Below are 13,994 nucleotides of genomic sequence, written 5' to 3'. Positions count from 1 at the left end.
GATTAATTATGCATTCAACCTTCATCTTGAATTTCAAGGTCAACATTAAAATTTATTGTTGCTGACTTAATCTGGGCGCAAAACTATGCTTCTTGAGCGTGTATCAACACTCAAATAGTAAAGTAAATATAAAATTGGATGTATTCTTGCGAACATTGACGAAAAAATTGTATTAGTATCACAGGTGGAATCTAATTTCCATATATGTATTCTACCATTATACCAAAAATTATTCGCTATATAAGCAAAGCACACACCAATATAAATGTTAAGATATGAAGTTTTCTGATAACCTATAAAAAGTACGCAAAGCGAGTGCAGAAAATGGTTCCTAAGTAACTTGTTTTCGAATAACACTAACTTAGATCCACGAGTGATGCGAATTTTATTATAATTTGTGCGGACATTAACGGGGCGTCTACCCTAAAGTTTTCGGATTTGGCTTTTCCGGTTTTTAGTCTCATCTTAAAGCTGACATTCTGCCCTATCCAACGGTACCATTACCATCGCTACGTTGATTTATGCGTTCAAGACAGATCATGAAAGGGAGGAGGGTGGGGAAGTTCTTTAACAAATAGAATAGAAGGAAATTCGCTGCGAGCACTTTAAATAGTGTCTGCTTGAGGTGCACCTTATTTGCCCGCCTGGCGTCGTATGAGGAGGTGTGCATGCAGTCGCTCCCACCAAGGCCACCATCCTTGACTGGAATCAAGCTCCAGTAACGTTTAGTTTTGTATCCTTGCTACATTGAGTGCCTATTGCGATGCGCGCTCGCCTGAACATTCACACTTATTGTCACGGCAAACCTATCTCCTCCTAGAGTTTTGAAGCTACAGCGATGAGACATATGCCATTCGATTCGTAAAGACCATACCTATCGAGTTACGAAGCCCTTTCAGATTTGTGTATAGTTTGGATTCAAAATGGGGGTAGGGGGGAAAATCTGAAGAAAATGAGAAGAAAACGGGAAAATGCGTGTAAAAAAAAGAAGGCAAAAATAAATAAATCGGGCTTCGTTACTCGATTGGTATGGTCTTTACGAATCGAATGGTACATCTTTCAATGCTGTAGCTTGAAAACTGTAGGAGGAGTACCCCCTTTTTTGTCCGTTTTCTATAAATTTCACGTTTTCTATTTATTTTTCCTAGAAAATCATACAAACAAAATCTGCTTGTATTTCGGTTTTACATATATGTGTCAAGTTTCAGAAAGATCCGTTCGTAAATGTGGAAGTTTTTTCTGAAGGGTAGACGCCCCCCTTAAAAGAAGCCATTTCGTGTGCAGGATTTCTTCGAAAAACACAAAGGAATATGAACATAGAGCCTGACAAATTTTGAGTATGGAACATGGTTTCACTCGCTCATGAAGACCTGGTTGAAGCGATCCGTCCACCTGTCTTTTGATCTCAACGGGCGCTTCTTGGATGGCTGGCCTGAGGGAAACAGTAACACAGCCGTCAGATTAACGGGACTGATTGCAGTCCAGAGAATTTTCTATCAAAATGAGGAATGCAGATAATAAATAGGAGTTCAGTACAACGAAGGAAATTACCTGTCTCTTATACACATCTAGATGTGTATAAGAGACAGGAATAGGCCCGAAAACGCTTCCATGTGGCACGCCGCTGCGCACTGAAGCCCAGTCTGATACAGACCCATTAATACTGACACGTTGTCGTCTCCCTACTTGAAAATCTCTGATCCATTTGAGTACACTTTTTTCAATTCCCAAAGACTGCAATTTACGCAACAGCCGCTCATGTGGGACACTGTCAAATGCCTTGGCAAAATCGAGGTACACTGCATCTACTGGCTCCCTTTCGTCCAGCAGGCGGGTCCATTCGTTCATAGTAGACAAGAGGTTAGTGTTGCGGGATCTCCCGGCAATAAAGCCATGTTGACAGTCTGATAGGAGACTATTAGCAGTCAAATGATCTATCAATCGATCTCTCACAATAGCCTTCCATATCAATCGCAACAGGCCATGGGCCTATTTCTTCAAAGCCGACACTTCTATTCTATAACAGATTCCATTACCTTGCAAACGACACTCGTCAAACTGACAGGGCGATAGTTGCCCGGGCATCTTTTGTCACCTTTTTTGAATAATGGTGTCACTTGAACTCCTTTCCAGTCAGCCGGCAAGATCACTTCGTTCAAAGTCTTTCAAAAAATGACGTTAAAGGGCCGGCTAGGACAGTTGCTAACTCTTTGAGTAATCTGGGGTGGAAGCCGTCCGGTCCACATGACTTGTTTGGATTTACAGCGATAAGGCGCTAGGGAACCTCTTCTTCTTGTATTTCAAAACTTGTTAATTTAGAGCCGACTGGGCGCTCCTCAATAGCTGGAATACTGTTCAAGTCCTCTACAGCGAATACGCTACTGAAAAAATGATTATGAGCGTTAGCCTTGCCCTCATCAGAGGATATCTTTCGTTGATCTACTTTCAGATCAGAGATACCGTCTTTCATCTTGCACTTCGAGCTAGCGTACAAAAAGAAGGCTTTCGTTTTTTTTTTCATTTTTAGCAACATTTTTTTTCGAGGGTTTCTACTGCGGTGCGACAGCTTTCTTTAGCTTGATTTTGAGCTCTTGCGTATAGGTTATAGTCAGCATTGCTACAAGTCTGTAAATAACGCTGGTGTGCTTCCTTTGTTGTATTGAATCCTGTTTCATTGTTATTTCTAGCCAAATGAATCGTGTTGCAAGCAACGAATCTCTGGATGAAAGCTTCCAGCTTAGGATTGTCTCGAAGCGCAAAGAACAAAAAATATATAATACTTGAGAACTATCCATCCATTCATGATTTTACCTATCAACAAAAAAAGACGCAAGCTGAAATGAATTTCAAAATTTTGTCATCATCCCGTCAGAATCACGCAAACTACTAGTTTGCGTGTCGGTGTCCGAGCCCACATTTTCACCGTGAGGCAGCTGCTCCGCAGGACCGGCCAAGATGATGATTTTCTTCGGAATTTTCTTGACGGGAGCGACGGACTTGGTGACGCCCTCCGAGACGTCGTAGCAACGCGGCCACACCAGGATCAGGAACACGTCGAATAAGTAGTAGACCACGTCGAAGACGGTGATCAGCGACACGCCCACGAAGCCCAAGTTGCCTCCCAAATTTGCGATCAGAGTCGCCCACTGTGGGCATAAAATAAGCATATAAGTTGAGAAAAAATTACAAGTATGATGAACCAAGACGATGTCTGCTGAATAAGATATAAGTGCTTGTTGCGTAAATTACAGCTACACTTGAATCAAGAGTAAATTTTAAGGTATTGTATTGTCGATCGAAACATTATGTTGTTCAGGAATGTAAACATCGAACTAGCACTCCTTAGCAGGCTAATGTGTACGACACATTGTTGAGCTTCTCACTGTACTACAGGCTGGAGATTCATCATTATTCATGAGACATTGTCAGATTTTACTCACTGTGTAGACTGGAGATTCATCATTCCACACGAGACATAGTAAAGTTTTACTCACTGTATAGGCTGGAGATTCTTCAATTTGTTCGAATGAGAACGAGTCAATGTAGATCTGAAGGCGAACCGTAGAATTCCATTCCCTGCTCAGGGAGAGTTGACGTTGTTATTATGGAATTGTTTGAAACCTACAAACCATCGTCATTTTCCGTTGAGTCATTTAAAATTTTCTAAAATCCATTAATGATCGGAAAAAATATTCATTAGTGGTATATTAAATCAGGTAACTCTATTAGGTTACTTTGATAGAATGTTCATATTAATGCACAGCCATTGTTGAGTCAGTATTCATGACTGGCTTAATATACACGAATATTATCACGAATTATTATTCAAATTAAAAGCAAATAATAGTCCACAAAAATTCACATCTTTATAGAAAACGTTTCGGAGTCCAGCTCCATCGTCAGTTCGTAGAATCTAGAATATACATAGAAAGTCACAAGTTAATACAATTGAAAGCACAGAACACAATTAGAACCTAAATTTACAAGTAATAGGGCATAAAAACCTATCTATTCAAAATTTCAAGGGGATAGGAGCTCACAGCTGAATTTAAACTAAGCCTAAGCTTAAAAATGTGCAATGATTCTAAGATTCGCAAATCTGAAGTACCGGAGATAGAAGCTAACACCCTAAAGTCACTGTCAGAAACAGGCAAATCACACTGCTCGGCGTGAGTGCGCACAGCCGAATGAGGGGGGCGCGATAGCAACTGTCCGGTCCTACAAATCCTGCCCTTATGCTCAGCGATCCTGGAATAAAGATTGCGTGACGTCATCCCGACGTACGCAGATGCACATTGTGCACAACGAAATTGATAAACCAGGGACGATCGCATATGAACAGGGAGCATATCTTTATATCTAAAGAAAGAACCGATTTTCGAACTGTTTACCAGAACAATATGGAGTTTGACGTTTGGGAAGTATCTATTGAACAAGACTTTTAATTCTCTTGACATAGTTTCGGACGCAGGGCCGAAGTATGGCAAAGAACAATAAATAACGTTCCTACTATCGCGCTCGGGAGCAACCTCACTGAATCGCTTCGACATGAATTTCTTGATTTGGGTATACACCAAACTTGCCAATAATTAATTAAGCGAGAAAATATTTCTTAAAAATTCAAATTCAGCACGCATAGACTGGGATTTGAGCAAATGCGAAAACCTCTGTATAATAATGTTTGAAGCCCATTTAACTTGAACCGGAATGAACAAAAACTAAAGAAACTGGTATTTAGGCCGGTGAATGTCGCTTTTTCAAGTTAAATGGGCTTCAAACATTATTATACAGAGGTTTTCGCATTTGCTCAACATACCTGGCTATGCACGCTGAATTTGAATTTTTAAGAAATATTTTCTCGCTTTATGGATTTCCGGCAAGTTTGGTGTATACCCAAATCAAGAAATTCATGTTGAAGCGATTCAGTGAGGTTGCTCCCGAGCGCGATGGTAGGAACGTTATTTATTGTTCTTTTCCATACTTCGGCCCCGCGTCCGAAGCTATGTCAAGAGAATTAAAAGTCTTGTTCAATAAATACTTCCCAGACGGTAAACTCCATATTGTTCTGGTAAACAGTTTGAAAATCGGTTATTTCTTTAGCTATAAAGATATGCTCCCTGTTCATATGCGATCGTCCCTGGTTTATCAATTTTGTTGTGCACAATGTGCATCTGCGTACGTCGGGATGACGTCACGCAATCTTTATTCCAGGATCGCTGAGCATAAGGGCAGGATTTGTAGGACCGGACAGTTGCTATCGCGCCCCCCTCATTCGGCTGTGCGCACTCACGCCGAGCAATGTGATGTGCCTGTTTCTGACAGTGACTTTAGGGTGTTAGCTTCTACCTCCGGTACTTCAGATTTGTGTATTTTAGAATCATTGTACATTTTTAAGCTTAGGCCCAGTTTAAATTCAGCTGTGAGCTCCTATCCCCTTGAAATTGATAGGTTTTAAAACCTATCAATAAAACCTAGGAATAGATAGGTTTTAATGCCCTATTACTTGTAAATTTAGGTTCTAATTGTGTTCTGTGCTTTCAATTGTATTAACTTGTGACTTTCTATGTATATTCTAGATTCTACGAACTGACGATGGAGCTGGACTCCGAAACGTTTTCTATAAAGATATGAATTTTTGTGGACTATTAATTCTTTGCTTTTAAATTTTTAGTCAACTGGCGATTTAAGCAAATAAGTGACATCAATACATTATTCAAATTTTACGGACATTTGAATAATGCTCGTTAAATTTATTTTAATCGCAAGACTTGTCTTTCTTTAATAATCTGATACAATATCTAGTGTTTTGCTCGAAAATAAGCATCCCGTGCTCTATATAGTATTAATTGTAGAGGCTCGTATCATTCCATAGTCATTTTACATTCACCCTAAAAAACACTGACCCAAGCGAGGAATAGTATACATAAAATCCATTCAATAGTAAAATTCGCATTTACTTTAGTTTTTGAATACCAAGAGAGTTTCTTCAATATGAAATAATTTCAAGTTTCGCCATTGACGAATATCAGCTTTTTCCATAATTTTTGTTTCAATTTTTTGTTTTATCATAATTCAGCCCATGATAGCAGTCTAGCCATGAAATTTCACTCCTGTAAATGCAGCGCTGTCTTCTCATGTAACGTCAATGCCCCTTTAGCTGCCACATCACTCATGTCGCCAGCACTCAGTCAAAACCTTTAAATTCAAGAACAAACGGAACCACGACTTTCTATCGAGAACGAGATAGCATCATATTTATCATGTGGTAATAGAAAACTACAAATCGTAGTTACTGACTGATGATACGCGGTTTTAGTGACAAGCGTTGAATTAAGAGCATTATCTGGTAATTAAGTCGCGATTCACGTGTCTTTGACAGAATGGAAAATCATACTGTGCAATACTTATATAAAGTAGTTTATGCGACACAAAGTGTCATCTTGGGCGGTACTGAGGAACAAAAGTTTGACGCTGGCATAATCCGATAACATTTTTTGCAAGTCTAAAGGGGAGCGTCTACCCTCCGGAAAAACTTCTACAGTTATTATCCGATCATCATGAAACTTCACATACATACGTAAAATGTAAAAAAATAACATTTTGCTCATATGAATTTTTCGAAAAAATTGATAGAATACGGGAAATCCATAGAAAACGGTTCGTCAGAAACACTAATGAAGGTTATGAAAGCAACGAAGAGAAGAGCCCTATTTTGTCAAAACAATTGTGGTGGGCATTTAAAAGATATTATATTTAAAAACTAGGATACAATATTATCATAAAAATGTTCTTCTTTTAAATAAAACAAGTTTCAACTTCATAACGTTCATAGTTTTTTATTTATTAACAAATTAAAAGGGTTACTTAATTCTGAAACACCCTGTATATATGGTGCCAATACTCATACTCAATATATACTAGTATATTTATTTCTAGGTTCCGGTGTTTGAACTCCCTTTATTTAATTGGGAAGTCCCCAATTGGGAAGTCCCCCTTTCATAAATTTTAGCTGGTCAACGCAATTGAAGAAAACAAAATTGTGGAACTTGTCCAAAAAATTACCGTCTGGCAATAGTTTCCCAATAGTAGAAAAAAATTAAATAATAGTACAAGATGAAGCAATTAGGTTCAACGTCATAAGCCGTACAATTCATGCAAAGAAGATGCTTTTTATTCCCAAATCCATTTCCATTTTCCATTCTGACATTTTCATACATTTTCATTTCATACATTTTCCATTCTGACTAATCATTATATTTGATGATTGAATAGATAGAGGAGTTGTTTAAAAAATTTTCAATTTACTCACCAATTAGTATTTATTAACTACTAATAAATTTTTCATATTTAATATTTTAATGGATTATATTCAAATTGGGTAAAAAGTTACTCTTGCCATCTATTTTAATTGGCAAGCTGCTATCATAATCCTAGGTTTCATATGAAGGCAGTAATGAGCAGAAGAGGTAATGCATATAGAAAACTTGAAACTGCAAATGCAAAATGAAATTCTCGACTCACCTGCATTGGAAACATTTTGTTCACTCTCAGGGTATCCCACACTAAACACAGCCGTTTTTGACAACAAAAGTAGCATGGCCTCTTCTCCAGCAGAATATTTGATATCCACAGCAGGCCCTCTACCTAGATAATAAAGAAGAAGCATGACAACTAAAGAAAAATTATTTCTACATATTATATTATTTTTAACCAGTGTGTAGCTCTAGTGCCAGATTCATTAAAACAATACCAGTAACATTTTAATAAAAATCTCTTTGTAATGTTGTGTGAGCTTTAATTGTTTAGATATGAGTACTAGATAGAAAACAATCTCAAATATTCAAGAGACTTTTTCAAAATCTATTGATATAAAATTTACTACAAATGGTTTTTGGAAATAATAGGTGAAAATGAGTCATTATACTCAACATAACCAACGAAAATTAGGTAATGCCATGGACACCATTAATTTGTTTATTTTTTTATAGTTGGTTTTGGAGGCTTCCAGTGCTTGTGCACTGCCCAGCCTGGTCTCTGTCACTCATTTGATGAAAAACTGTGCACTGTGCAAAAGGGCTCAATGCCCCAAGTACCTTATATGCAGCATGCACCCAACATCCAGACATTTGGCCATGTATGGTAGCAAGGTTTTGAATATGCAAGTGATACGTATATGCGGCATGCCTTATAATAACATGCACAAAGAGTCAAGCTTTATGCTGCAATAAAGCATCCTAACAGCATGCTAAATTGCACAAACATGCAAAAAAACTGCAATTTATAGTTCTTTGATTTGAAGGAGAAAGCACCCCCAGTTTTGAGCTACATCAGAGAGACAGCTCCACTTTCCAGCAAATATTGTTGCAAGCATGAAAAGATTTGGTGACGCTGTTTGCTGGTGACTCCCGCACCCAGGGCTGTCTGCAGCCCCCAAGTAAGTCCCTGTGCATTCACTACACTTCTAAATATTGCTCATGGGCCACTGAATCTAGCGCAGTGTAATATGAAGTGAGCAATGGTGTTGTAAGACGTGGGAATGCTAGCAGCGCGGTATTGAGTCCCTTAAGGTCTGTGACTCGTGCCAAACGTTTGGTTGTACCAAACGCCCTGTGGTTCGGCTAAGGCGTGTAAGTCAGAGACCAGACTGCGCTAGCGTCTTACAATTGTGTTTCGTATTGGGGAATGAAACACAGTAGGAGTTCTCCTAATTTACTGGGTCAAGGTCCGGAGGCCAGATTAAGAACGGTATTACAGACTTGCAAATTATTATGACAACTGGAGTTACTTGACGTTGCAATCCCCTAGGTCGGTGCTAATAATATGCATATGTAGCTAAATCATATCTAACAGAATATCAACTGCAGTTGCTAATTGATAATGATGCTTAAGGCAATAACATGGATAATAATGTTGAGTTAGAGTTGATGGGTAACTCTGCTAGAATTCACTAGGCTAGCAACGCTCCTAGAAAATGAATTGCGGGGGTAACTGGAGGAAATATATATATACATGGTCGCTACAGATATCCCCCCTCTAGATCGAAATAGGTTCGATCGTTACCTTACGACTAGGTTTGACGAAGCGACCTGAACGCGTTTGGTAGCTAGTAGGTTGGTTATCATTTGCTAAAAATACAGGTTTTAAGCAATCGATGGATACAGTTTCATGCTTTCCTTGACAATCGATAACAAAAGTTTTATTGAAACGCTCCAAAACTTTGAAAGGGCCATCATAAGGATGCTGCAATGGTGATCGAATCATATCGCGACGCAGAAAAACATGAGTGCAAGTTTTTAAATCATCCGATACAAAGGGTTTCATTGACGTTTTGTTACGTGGAGCTGTTGGCCGAAGTTCTGTCATTCGTTCGCGGAGCTGTCCCATGAACTGTTGAGGGTCGACTGGTGAAGAAGAAGGAACAAAAATTTCGCCAGGGAGCCTCAGACTTGTTCCGTATACCAATTCTGCGGTGGTGCAAGATAAATCTGGTTTAAACACACCTTATGCCGAGAAGAACAAGTGGCAGGGAAACCATCCAGTTGGGAGATGTCCCGTGAGCCATTATGGATGACTTAAATAGTCTGTGGAAACGTTCCGCTAACCCGTTAGCTTGCGGATGATAGGCTGTAGTGTGGATATGATGAGCTCCAAGGTACTGTTGCAGTTCACGCCAGAGGGACGACTCAAACTGGCGACCACGGTCTGTGGTTACCGTGGAGGGTACGCCGAATCGACTAACCCAACCGTGAAGAAAAGCTTGTGCTACAGTAGCGGCGGAAATGCCGGTGATGGGGATAGCTTCTGGCCATCGTGTGAACCGGTCTATGCATGTCAATAGGCATCGATATCCCTGGCTTACCGGAAGTGGACCGACGATGTCGACGTGGACGTGATCGAAACGGCACGAGGGAAGGGCAAAGGTACCTAGAGGAGATCGGGTGTGTCGGTGAACTTTCGATCGTTGGCATTGTAAACAGTTGCGTGCCCACGATCGTACGTCCTTATTAATTGAAGGCCAGACGTATCTCTGCGATATCTGGTAACTCTGCTAGAATTCACTAGGCTAGCAACGCTCCTAGAAAATGAATTGCGGGGGTAACTGGAGGAAATATATATATACATGGTCGCTACAGTGTCATCTACTTGACATTCTGGACAGACCCCCATTGCTGTCATTCCAAACCGGGCACGGTGGGCACCCACGCCAGCATGGCCCAGACAAAGGCGTGTCACTGCACACTGCAGAGGTCTGGTCAGGGAGCTATAATCTATATAAGAGATGCATCCATCAAGGTTGTATCTGAATTAGCCACAACCAGTAGCAACAATCTGGGCCTGCCAGTATGCCTGCCAGTGGCTGTTAAAGGCCTGAGCTAGCTGCCCATATGACTCATCAAAAGAAAGTATTGAACAAGAGGACCTGTCACTGCTGTGCGCCAGGTTAGCAATCCGATCAGCTACCTCATTTCCAAAAACTCCACTATGACCCTTCACCCAGCAGAAGGCAACCGAGTTTAGCCCCCTCTGAAGAAGAAGGGCCTGAATCCTATAAACTATTGCATCATAGGTAGGATGGTGGGTATTGAGGATCAGGTGCAGGGAAGACTTTGAGTCAGTGAAGATCACAACCTGTTGGTTTTGCAGCTCAACTCGACTGAGTGTCATCTGCAGTGCCTTGTATATAGCAAACAATTCTGCGCCCATCACTAAATGGCTTGGCAACAGCAGCCAACCAGTTGCAGCTGAAAGCAAGGGGATGTAGACACCTGCAGAAACAGACCTGGCCTCAGAACGAGATCTATTGGTGTAGATTGGGATGTATCCAGAGTAAAATTGGTCCATCCTGTATGCTAGTATAGTTGAGAAAGAGCTATCACGATAAGGCAAGGCCTGGCCACCACTGGGATCGAGACATATCTGATTATGTAACGAGATCCAGGGAGGAATTGGTGAGGATGCTGGGGTCCTCACTTGGTGAGGCATGGTAATACCCATGGACTGAAGCAAGTAACGAGCATGTGTTGCAAATGGATGCAAGTTGTTGATCTGGGCGCTAATGGGGTCAATTCCTAGGAGCCCAGGCAATATTGCTTGTGTTGGAGAATATGCATAGCGAAGACACCTTTTCATAAATAGGAAGCGGAAGTGGAGAGGAAGCGGGGGCAAGAGGCTTTCTGCCTCTAGGGACCTAATTGGGGAAGTGCGACGAGCTCCCAGGATGAGCCGTAGAGCGCTGTTCTGTACACTTTCTAGTGATTTGATGCTGGAAAAGGGCAGCTCACCAATGACACTGCTGCCATACTCTAGCTTACTGCGAATAAATGCCACATAAACATTCCGCAGTAGGTGACTTGAGGCACCACACCTCAGAGCACTCAAGGCCCGAAGGACATTCAATCTTTTCTGACAGTCTGCACGCACCACAGAGACATGTGCCCCAAAATTCAATCTGGGGCAATCAAATGTCACCCCTAATACACGCTTTTCTTAGGAGAAGGCAAAGGGACGCCCATTGATTCGAATAACAATCAGAGGGGAAATCCGGTGCCTGGAGTATGATTGGTATGAGCACTTATTGGGGTTGAGGATAAAGTGCCACTTTTTGCACCAAGCTGAAAACTGCATTAGGTACTCTTGCATGTTTCACTGAGCAGACAGCAGGGAGGTTGCTGAGGTGACCAAAGTCAGGTCGTCTGCATAGCCAATCAGGCGCACAACCGTGGAGATAGGAATATCAGAGAGCATGATGTTGAACAGGGCAGGGGACAATACAGCACCCTGTGGGACACTAACTAGTACTGGCCTGGGCTCTGAAAGTGTGGCTCCAACTCTGACCCTTGCTGAACGTCCCTCTAGGCTCTAGGTATCTGCAAAGCCATATTATCAACTGCTTTGATATGTCAAGCTTACCCAACTTATATGTTAGGCCCTGGTGCCAGACACTGTCAAACGCTGCCTGGAGATCCAGAAGGACTACCACACAGTATTGACGTTGGCCTAATGCTCTCCTTTTGTCGTTGTTGAGAATGTGCAATGCATCTATAGTGCTACGCCCCCTCCGCAATCCAAAGCTTAAGGGCGGTAACAGGTTGTTAGTTTCTAGATGGTATTCAAGTCGACACAGGACAAGACGCTCCATCAATTTCCCAATACAGGGAAGTAGGGTGATGGGGCGGTAGCTGGCTAAACGTGTAGGGTCCTTTCCTGGCTTCAGAATGGGGCATGTGATGCCTTGTTTCCGGCTTTCTGGCACTGTTCCTGAGCTCCAACAGTTGTTGAACAGGTCCAGAAATTCAGATTTTACAGGAGGAGGCAATTTCTTGAGGAATATATTCATCACTTGGTCATGGCCAGAAGCAGTATCCTTCAGGGCCTGAATAGCCAAGTCCAATTCTACCATAGTGAAAGGCTGAGAGTCCAATTGTGAGGGTTGTGACAGAAATGCATTAGCCGTCTCAATCTCTCTGGAAGGAGTGGCTGTGCCACAGAAAGGAAACCAGTGCTGACTGAAAGCAGATGCTTTTCCAAAATCATCCGACAGGAGAAAGTTTGCAAGTGGTGGAGTGGGCATATAAGCAGAGGTGGGCAGTAGCGCGCTACATGTAGCGGCCGCTGCATTTTCAGTAGCGGTAGCGGTAGCGGCTCTACATTTAAGGCAATGTAGCGGTAGCGCCCGCTACATATTTAAGTAGTGATACAAGGTTTTGCCGCTACAGCGCTACCGCTACATTTATAGATAAAGCCTTTAGATTTTACTTAAGGGGACCGGCTACCCTCCAACAAAACCTTTTTGTTTACCGACGGATCGTTTTGAAACTTGGTACACATATGTAAAACAGAAATCTAAGACATTTTTGTTCATGTAAATTAAAAAAATGAAAGAAAACGTGGAATTAATAGAAAACTGTAAATAAGGGATACTCTAAAAAAGTTTATAACTTTTGCAAATCACTTGCTACAATGTCAAGACACATATCATTTGATTTGTAACAATATCTAGTGACTGTAGAGCCCCGATTTTTTATTTTCCTCATCATTTTTTTCGCGTTCTTCCCACTCTTTTCACATTTTTACCCCCCCACCTTCCTCCCCCTGCCATATATAAGTCAAACCATGCACATAATAAAAAAAGGCTTCTAGAGTCGCTAGGTACTGTTTTTTACAAATCGAATGGTATGTCTCTCATTGCCGTAGCTTAAAAACTGTTGGAGTTATAATTTTTTTAATGGCATTTTTTGGATTTTTAAATTGTTAAGGGGAGCCAAATAAAGTAAAATTCATTGAAAACAGAAGAATATGACCAAAAAGTCTTGATATTGTAGCCCAAGCTTTCCCATTGCCAATTATTTGCATTCAAGGTACCAGCACGCATCTTTAGACCTATTTATGTTCAATTTAATGTGAATAATAGGCTATAAATGGGACTTTTTATATATAAATATATACATAAAATATTCATTTTAAATAACTTTACAACTGCATTACGCAAAAACTATTGCATGAACATCCATGTTAGTAGCTTTGTTAAACGCGTCTTGTTTGTAGCTTTCAAACGAGTGCAAACACTTTGCAATTAACCTAAATAATGACAAATATCATTTATTTGTAAATAATGATACAAAATGATCATTTTATAAAAGTTTAAGACTGCATTACACAAAAAAGTATTGCATGTACATCTATGGTAATGTAGTAGCTTTGTTGAACGCGTCTCGTTAGTAGCTTTCAAACGAGTGCAAACACTTTGTAATTAACGACGAGAGTAATGATCTATATATACAGATTTAATTCAAATAAATTTTTGTACATATTGTTAAAAAATGTTCATATATATATTTTTTAAATTGTCTTACGCAAAAATTATAGCACGCACAGACATGCGGTGAACTGCGTTAGACGCGCCTTTTCAGCAGCTACAAAATGAGTCAAGAAAACAGTAAAGCCGAAATTTCCGATTTTTAGGGTAGCCGGTTCCCTTAATAGTATTAAATATT

The 13,994-nt window shown here is 40.6% G+C and overlaps 1 long non-coding RNA gene across 1 annotated transcript; it reads right to left on the bottom strand.

Annotated features, from left to right (window-relative positions):
• Window positions 1-1,187: 1,187 nt before the first annotated feature.
• On the bottom strand, window positions 1,188-3,577 carry LOC108669434. The gene is made up of 3 exons (XR_001930661.2): window positions 3,495-3,577; window positions 2,924-3,146; window positions 1,188-1,432 (listed from the first exon to the last, which is right to left on the bottom strand). It is a non-coding gene; the product is annotated as an uncharacterized LOC108669434 (long non-coding RNA).
• Between the last annotated feature and the right edge of the window lie 10,417 nt (window positions 3,578-13,994).

The sequence above is a fragment of the Hyalella azteca genome, unplaced genomic scaffold (genome assembly GCF_000764305.2).
Source record: "Hyalella azteca isolate HAZT.00-mixed unplaced genomic scaffold, Hazt_2.0.2 contig5267, whole genome shotgun sequence".
In the NCBI taxonomy this organism is placed as follows: Eukaryota; Metazoa; Arthropoda; class Malacostraca; order Amphipoda; family Hyalellidae; genus Hyalella; species Hyalella azteca.
Note: the sequence above shows the minus strand (reverse complement) of the source record. Positions and strands in the feature narration are given on the sequence as shown.